The 8918-nt window shown below is 37.5% G+C and overlaps 1 protein-coding gene across 3 annotated transcripts in view; it reads left to right on the top strand.

Annotated features, from left to right (window-relative positions):
• Cenpp (centromere protein P) overlaps positions 1–8918 on the top strand; it is a 198157-nt gene that overhangs the window by 79662 nt on the left and 109577 nt on the right. The window lies entirely within an intron of this gene.

Below are 8918 nucleotides of genomic sequence, written 5' to 3' on the forward strand. Positions count from 1 at the left end.
TGGTAGGGCATCTCTTGGGTATATTCCCAAGAGTGGAATTGCTGGGTCCTGAGGGAGGTTGCCTCCCAGTTTCCTGAGAAACCGCCACACTGATTTCCACAGTGGCTGTACAAGTTTGCATTCCCACCAACAATGAATGAGTGTTCCCCTCACTCCACATCCTCTCCAGCATAGGCTATCATTGGTGTTTTTGAGTTTAGCTATTCTGACAGGTGTAAGATGGTATCTCAAAGTGGTTTTGATTTGCATTTCCCTGATCGCTAAGGAGGTTGAGCATGTCCTTAAGTGTCTTCTGGCCATTCGAAGTTCATCTGTTGTGAATTCTCTGTTCAGTTCAGTACCCCATTTTTTAATTGGGTTAATTAGAGTTTTAGTGTCTAGTTTCTTGAGTTCTTTGTATATATTGGAGATCAGACCTTTGTCTGATGAGGGGTTGGTGAAGATCTTTTCCCAGTACAAAGGTAGCCTTTTTGTCTTACTGACAGTGTCCTTTGCTTTACAGAAGCTTCTCAGTTTCAGTAGGTCCCAATTATTCATTGTTTCTCTTGTTGTCTGTGCTACTGGGGTTCTACTTAGGAAGTGGCCTACTGTGCCTATATCTTGTAGACTACTTCCCACTTTCTCTTCTATCAGGTTCAAAGTGGACAGATTAATGTTGATGTCTTTAATCCATTTGAACTTGAGTTTTGTGCATGGTGATAGATATGGATCTACTTTCATTCTTCTACAGGTTAACATCCAGTTATGCCAACACCATTTGTTAAAGATGCTTTCCTTCTTCCATTGTATACCTTTAGCTCCCTTGTCAAAAATCAGGTGTTCATAGGTTTGTGGATTAATATCCGGGTCTTCTATTCGATTCCATAGGTCGACTTCTCTGTTCTTATGCCAATACCAAGCTGTTTTCAATACTGTAGCTCTGTAATAGAGTTTGAAGTCAGGGATGGGTAATGCCTCCAGAAGTTCCTTTATTGTATAAGATTGTTTTGGCTATCCTGGGTTTTTTGTTTTGCCATATAAACTTGATTATTGTTCTCTCAAGATCTGTGAAGAAGTTTGATGGGATTTTGATGGGGATTGCATTGAATCTATAGATTGCTTTTGGTAGAATTGCCATTTTTACTATGTTGATTCTCCCAATCCAAGAGCAGGGGAGGTCTTTCCATTTTCTGGTATCCTCAGTTTCTTTCTTCAAAGACTTAAAGTTCTTGTCAAATAGGTCACTTCCTTGGTTAGAGTAATCCCAAGATATTTTATGCTATTTGTGGCTATCGTGAAAGGTGATGTTTCTCTGATTTCTCTCTCTGCTTCTTTATCCTTTGTGTATAGGAGGGCAACCGATTTTTTGGAGTTGATCTTGTATCCTGCCACATTACTAAAGGTGTTTATCAGCTGTAGGTGTTCTTTGGTAGAGTTTTTGGGGTCGCTTATGTACACTATCATATCATCTGCAAATAACGAAAGTTTAACTTCATCCTTTCCAATTCGAATCTCCTTGATCTCCTTATGTTGTCTTACTGCTATTGCTAGAACTTCAAGCACTATATTGAAGAGGTATGGAGAGAGTGGACAGCCTTGTCGTGTTCCTGATTTTAGTGGAAAGGCTTTGAGTTTCTCTCCATTCAATTTGATGTTAGCTGTCGGCTTGCTGTATATTGCTTTTATTATATTTAGGTATGATCCTTGTATCCCCAGTCTCTCCAACACCTTTATCATAAATGGGTGTTGAATTTTGTCAAATGCTTTTTCAGCATCCAATGAAATGATCATATGGTTTTTTTCTTTCAGTTTATTTATATGATGGATTACATTGATAGAATTGTGTATGTTGAACCAGCCCTGCATCTCTGGGATGAAGCCTACTTGATGATAATGGATAATTTTTCTGATGTGTTCTTGGATTCGGTTTGCCAGGATTTTGTTGAGAATTTTTGCGTCAATGTTCATAAGTGAGATTGGTCTGTAATTCTCTTTCTTTGTTGTGTCTTTGTGTGGTTTTGGTATCAGAGTAACTGTAGCTTCATAAAAGGAGTTTGGCAATGACTCTTCTGTTTCTATATTGTGGAATACATTAAGGAGTATAGGTATAAGCTCTTCCTGGAAGTTCTGGTAGAATTCTGCATTGAAACCATCTGGTCCTGGGCTTTTTTTGGTAGGGAGATTTTTGGTAACAGCTTCTAATTCTTCACGACTAACAGGTCTATTTAGATTGTTCACCTGTTCTTGGTTCAACTTTGGTATATGGTACTTATCTAAAAAGATGTCCATTTCTTTTACATTTTCCAGCTTTGTGACATATAAACTTTCGTAGTAAGATCTGATGATTCTCTGAATTTCCTCTGTGTCTTTGGTTATGTCCCCCTTTTCATTTCTGATCTTATTAATTTGCATGTTCTCTCTCTGCCGTTTGATTAGTTTGGCTAGGGGTTTGTCGATCTTATTGATTTTCTCCAAGAACCAGCTTTTTGTTTCATTGATTCTTTGGATTGTTTTCTGTGTTTCTATTTTGTTGATTTCAGCCCTCAGTTTGATTATTTCCAGTCTTCTACTCCTCCTGGGTGAATCAGCTTCTTTTTTTTCTAGTGCTTTCAAGTGTGCTGTTAAGTCTCCAGTGTGTGCTTTCCCCGTTTTCTTTAATTGGGCACTTAGTGCTATGAACTTTCCTCTTAGCACTGCTTTCATAGTGTCCCATAGGTTTGAGTATGTTTTGTCTTTATTTTCATTAAATTTAAGGAAGACTTTAATTTCTTTCTTTATTTCTTCCTTGACCCAGGGGTGATTTAATAGTTGACAGTTCAGCTTCCATGATTTTGTTGGCTTCCTGGGGGTAGCATTGTTGTTGAATTCTAACTTTAATCCATGGTGATCTGACAAGACACAGGTGGTTACTAATATTTTTTTGTATCTGTGGAAGTTTGCTTTGTTACCAAGTATGTGGTCAATTTTTGAGAAGGTTCCATGGGCAGCAGAGAAGAAGGTATATTCTTTCCTATTTGGGTGGAATGTTCTATAGATATCTGTTAAGTCCATTTGATTCAATACCTCCAATAATTCTCTTATTTCTCTGTTGGGTTTCTGTCTGATTGATCTGTCCATTGGTGAGAGAAGTGTGTTGAAGTCTCCTACTATTAGTGTGTGTGGTTTGATGACTGCCTTGAGTTCTAGAAGTGTTTCTTTTACATAAGTGGGTGCCTTTATATTAGGGGCATAGATATTCAGGATTGAGACTTCCTCCTGATGAATTGTTCCTGTTATGAGTATGAAATGTCCATCTCTATCTCTTCTGATAGATTTTAGTTTGAAGTCAATTTTGTTAGATATTAGAATGGCCACACCTGCTTGTTTTTTAGGTCCATTTGCTTGGAAAACCTTTTCCCAGCCCTTTACTCTGAGTAGATGTCTGTCTTTGTGGTTGAGGTGTGTTTCTTGTAAACAGCAGAATGTTGGATCCTGTTTGCGTATCCAATCTCTAAGTCTGTGCCTTTTTATAGGTGAATTGAGTCCATTGATATTAAGTGATATTAATGACCAGTGGTGGTTGACTCCGGTTATTTTTTTTTTGGAGGGGTAGTGGAGTGTATGTTTTTCCCTTCTTTGAGTTGTGCTTGTGAAGGGTCGCTAGATGCCTGAGTTATTGTAGGCGGTGTTAGGAATGTTGGATTCCTTGGGTTGTGATTTGCCTTCTAATACTTTCTGTAAGGCTGGATTTGTAGCTACGTATTGTTTAAATTTGTTTTTATCCTGGAATATTTTGTTTTCCCATTGATAGTGAACGATAGCTTGGCTAGGTGTAGTAGTCTGGGCTTGCATCCATGGTCTCTTAGTTTCTGCAGTACCTCTATCCAGGACCTTCTGGCTTTCATGGTTTCCATAGAGAAGTCTGGTGTAAGTCTGATAGGTTTACCTTTATAAGTTACTTGATCTTTTTCCTTTGCAGCTCTTAATATTCTCTCTTTAATCTGAATGTTTTGTGTTTTGATTATTATATGGCGAGGGGATTTTTTTTTTGATCCAGCCTATTCGGTGTTCTGTATGCTTCTTGAACCTTCATAGGGATATTGTTCTTTAGGTTGGGGAAGTTTTCTTCTATAATTTTGTTGAATATATTTTCTGGACCTTTGATCTGCAATTCTTCTCCTTCTTCTACCCCTATTATTCTTAGATGTGTTTTTTTTTATTGTGTCCCACATTTCCTGAATGTTTTGTGATGAGAATTTGTTGGATTTGCTGTTTTCTTTGGTCAGAGCGTTTAATTTCTCTATGGTGTCCTCAGAGTCTGAGATTCTTTCTTCTATCTCTTGTATTCTGTTGGTTATGCTTGTTTCTGAAGTCTCTGTTCGTTTACCTAGATTTTCCATAGCCAGACGGCCCTCGGCTTGTGATTTCTTCATTGACTCCATTTCAGTTTTCAAATCTTGAACTGTTTCCATTACCTGTTTGATTGTTTTTTCTTGGTTTCCCAGAATTTCATTTACAGATTTACTCATTTCTTCAAACCTTTTGGTATATTTATCTTCCATTTCTTTACGGCAGATTTTCACCTCTTGTTTAAGTTCCTCTATTATTTTCATAAAGATCCGCTTAGATTCAATTTCTTCTATTTCTTCTGGAGTAGGGTGTTCTATTCTTCTAGTTTCGTGATCCCTGGATTCTGGAGATGTCATGTTGCCTTTCAGGTTGTTGGAGGAATTCTTGCATTGGCGCCTGCCCATCTCCTCCTCTCTGGATGAAACTCCTCAGCACTCTCTGGATAGAACTCCTCAGCACTCTCTGGATAGAACTCCTCAGCACTGCAGCAGGGATAGCTGGTATTTCCAGGACCCAGGAGACAAAAGGGCGGCAGCAGTGGGGGCAGGGAGGGGTCCTGTGAAACACCGAAGACCCTGCCGCAGAAGCTGAGGGGGGAGGGGCTGTGCTCTCTTCTGGGACAGAGTGCCCAGGCGAGCACCCACTCACCTCTCTGGATAGAACTTCTCAGTACTGCAGCAGGGCTAGCTGGTGTTTCCAGGACCCAGCTATTGTTATTCTTAGTGTGTGTGTTAACAGTATCTGTTCAGAAAGTGTTCTCCTGTGCTATTGAGTTCAAGACTAGGTCCCACTTTCTCCTTTGTTAGATTCAAAGAATCTTGTCTTGTATTGAGGTTCTTTATCCATTTAGAGTTGAGTTTTGTGCAGGGAGATTAATATGAATATTTGCATTTTTCTACATGCAACCATCCAACTGGAACAGCACCATTTGTTGAAGATGTTGTCTTTTTTCAGTATGTATTTCTGTCTTATCAAATATCAGGTGTCCATAGGTGTATGGATTTATGTCTGGGTTCAGTTTTGTTCCATTGATCAACATGTCTGTTTTTATGCCAATATCATGTTTTTGTTACTATAGCTTGGTAGTACAATTTGAGATCAGGGATGGTATGATGGTTTGAATAAGAATGGCCCCTGTAGACTCATATATGAGTGCTTAGTCATCAAGAGCAGCACTACTTGAGAAGGATTAGGAGATATGGCCTTGTAATGAGTATGGCCTTGGTGGAAGAAGTGCCTTACTGGGTGTTGGCTTTGAAGTTTCAAAACCTCAAGTCAGGCCCAATGACTTTCTTCCTGCTGCCTGTGGATTATTTGTAGAACTCTTAGCTATTTCTCCAGCACCGTGTTTGCCTGTGTGCCTCCATACTCTCCACCAAAATGATAATGGACTAAATCTCTGAAACTGTAAGCAAGCCCCCAATTAAATGTTTCTTTCGTAAGAGTTGCCTTGGTCATAGTGTCTCATCACAGCAACGGAATAGTGACTAAGACCAGTGGTGATGCTTCCAGCAGTTCTTTTATTATTCAGGGTTTTTATTTTAGCTATTCTGTTTTTTTATGTTTCCATATGACACTGAAAAAATGTTTTTTCAATTTCTTTGAAAAATCGTGTTGGAATTTTGATGGAGATACTTAGAATTTTTTGAATTTCTTTTTATCTACTGTAAGGCTTTCTTTTTCATCTCTAATTTTATTAATTTAAATCTTCCCTACTCATCTTTTGGCTAATTTGGCTTAAGAATTTGTCCTTCTTGTTGAATCAGTTCTTCATTTCTCATTCTTTGTATTTTGTTTTTGTTGTCTCTGTTTCATTGATTGTAGCCTAAGTTTGATATTTTCATCTAATTTATCTTTGGCTAGTTTTTTTTTGTTTTCTAGAGCTTGCAGATGTTTTATTAAATTATTACTATGTGAACTTGCTTCCTATAACTGCCTTCATTACATCCCATAAGTTTGAGTATGTTGTGTTTTCATTTTCAATCAGCTGACACTGCAGTTCTGCTCCTGGACATATAGAAACCTGAATTCTCTCAGAAATTTATATACAACTTTCATAACGGTGTTTTTATAGTAGTCAAAAACTAACAACAGCACAGTTGCCCAGGAACAATGAATGCATAAATGTTATGTTTACTTTCAATTAGTTATTGCTTGGCAATAGAGAGAGAACAGTGAATGTCTGACATACGACAACATAGATAAACCCAAAAAAATCTTAAGTAGAAGAAGCAGTCACCATATTATTCTGCTCATATTAAATGTCCAGATTAAGGCAACCCATAGAGAAAATGTAGATTTACCAGGTAATAAGGAAAGTATATTAAGTAGGTATGTGGTTATGTTGGAGATGATAAAAATGTTCCAACATTGATTTATAGTTGTTGTTGCAGAACTCTAAATATTGTGAGGACCATTAAATTATATCCTTTAAATGATTAGATTATTTATACATAAATTTTCTCTCAAATTTAGTAAAATAATAGGAATTAGAGAATAAAATTATTAGTTATGAATTTTTGAAACTATGAGTACATGGAACTTCATTATATTGTTTCATTTACTTGACCTCTGTTATAAATTCTTAATAAAAAGGAAACCATATCCCTGGCATTCAGTCTGAGTGTATTTATTTCAGGTTTGCTCCTGCCTACAAAGGCAGCAAGTGGCCTAGGCCTTTGCTTATTGACCTTAACTATCCTTTTGTTTCTGCCTCATCAGACTTCCTGCAACCTCCTCTCTGTACGAGTTTATTTCAAAGCTGGGCTTTTAGTGACCATTTTATATTTCACCAGTAAAAAGCTATTACTTCCAGAGATGGTTTCTTTGGATAGCTTGGTCAGAGATGACAGGACAAGGAATGCTATTTCTGAGTTATTCATACATTAATAAGTACCTTCAATAACACTGAGTCAAAAGTGTACTAGGAGAAAATGCCATTGCCCTAACTGATGTAGCAGTGTATCCAGGCATATAGGAAGAGTGTTTTGTCGGCAGAGTTCCAGAGTGAGAACTGCTAGAGTAAGAGATGATACACAGGCTAGAATCATGTTCTGCTTTGAGATGTAAATAAAAGTGTCCTCTTCCCCCTCAGCAGTTTTATCCAGAAGTGTACAGAGCCACAACAGGATGCTATCCTTTTGCAATAGGGGAGAGATGACCAAAACACAGTCCTTGCAGCTAAGCTGTTTCTTTTGGAACATTTTTCAGTGTCATTTGGAAACATAAAAAACAGAATAGCTAAAATAAATATCCTGAATAATAAAAGAGCTGCTGGAAGCATCACCACTGGTCTTAGTCACTACTCTGTTGCTGTGATGAGACACTATGACCAAGGCAACTCTTATGAAAGAAACATTTAATTGGGGGCTTGCTTACAGTTTCAGAGATTTAGTCCATTATCATTTTGGCGGAGAGTATGGAGGCACACAGGCAAACACGGTGCTGGAGAAATAGCTAAGAGTTCTACAAATAATCCACAGGCAGCAGGAAGAAAGTCATTGGGCCTGACTTGAGCTTTTGAGTTCAGGAATCATTTCCGTGTTAATTTTTTTCTTCTGTCTTTTCTTTTTAGAAAAACACTTTTTTTCATAATTCTTTTTTTTTTTAGGTTTATTATGTATACAGTGTTCCTTCTGCATGTATGCCTACAGGCCATATCTCATTATAGATGGTTGTAAGCCACCATATGGTTGCTGGGGACTGAACTCAGGACCTCTGGAAGAACAGCCAGTGCTCATAACCTCTGAGCCACCTCACCAGACCCTAGGAAAACATTGTTAATTCTTTAAGCTCCACTTCTCTCTTTATAGATTTACCTGCTGGCATATATTTGATCTTGTTGTTGATCACATTTTAATTACTAATTTGAAAAACTGCTTTTTTTCCCAACATCGTTAAATATTTGATTTTTACATATGTTCTTGTTAAGTGCTGTGATATCACTATATTATATTGCAGAAAAATATTTCATAGAAACCGCTGGAACTTTAAAAGTCTTTCATTTTTGAAGGGCTGGAACGATAACTCAGTGGTTAAGAGTGCTTGGGGCTCTTCGAGAGGACGATAGTTCAATTCCTTGCACCTATTTTGGGCAGATAGCAACTGCATATGACTCCAGCTCCAGGGGATCTGACATGCTCTTCTAGGCTCCACAGGTACCTCTGCATACATGGCACCCACACATACACATGAGTAAAACTAAAATCAAAATCTTTAAGCTTTTAATTTTAGAGTAATAGCCCTTATAATATTTTATTGTTGAAATTTATATTTTTAGTTTTCCCATCAGTCTGTAGTTCAATAATAGATGTTTATGTTTTATGAACATTTATGATTTGCAAAGCATTTTATTTATACTTTTATTTCATAATCATAGCAACTTCATTGGTATGTATTGTCTGCAGATAAGGAAGCAGACTAGGAGTGGGTGGTCTGCTCCAGACTATAAATAGGACTGGATTTTCTACTCAAAATCCTGCACTCCTCTTTCTGTTCAACTTACACTAGTGATGAGCCTTTGATATTTAGATTTCATTATGTTCCTCTACAGTTTTTACAAAACAGCAGTTTTATTCTAGGTTTCCCAAGTTGTGTCTTCTTAGATATCA

Source organism: Myodes glareolus, chromosome 14, assembly GCF_982192425.1.
Source record: "Myodes glareolus chromosome 14, mMyoGla1.1, whole genome shotgun sequence".
NCBI classification, from domain to species: domain Eukaryota; kingdom Metazoa; phylum Chordata; class Mammalia; order Rodentia; family Cricetidae; genus Myodes; species Myodes glareolus.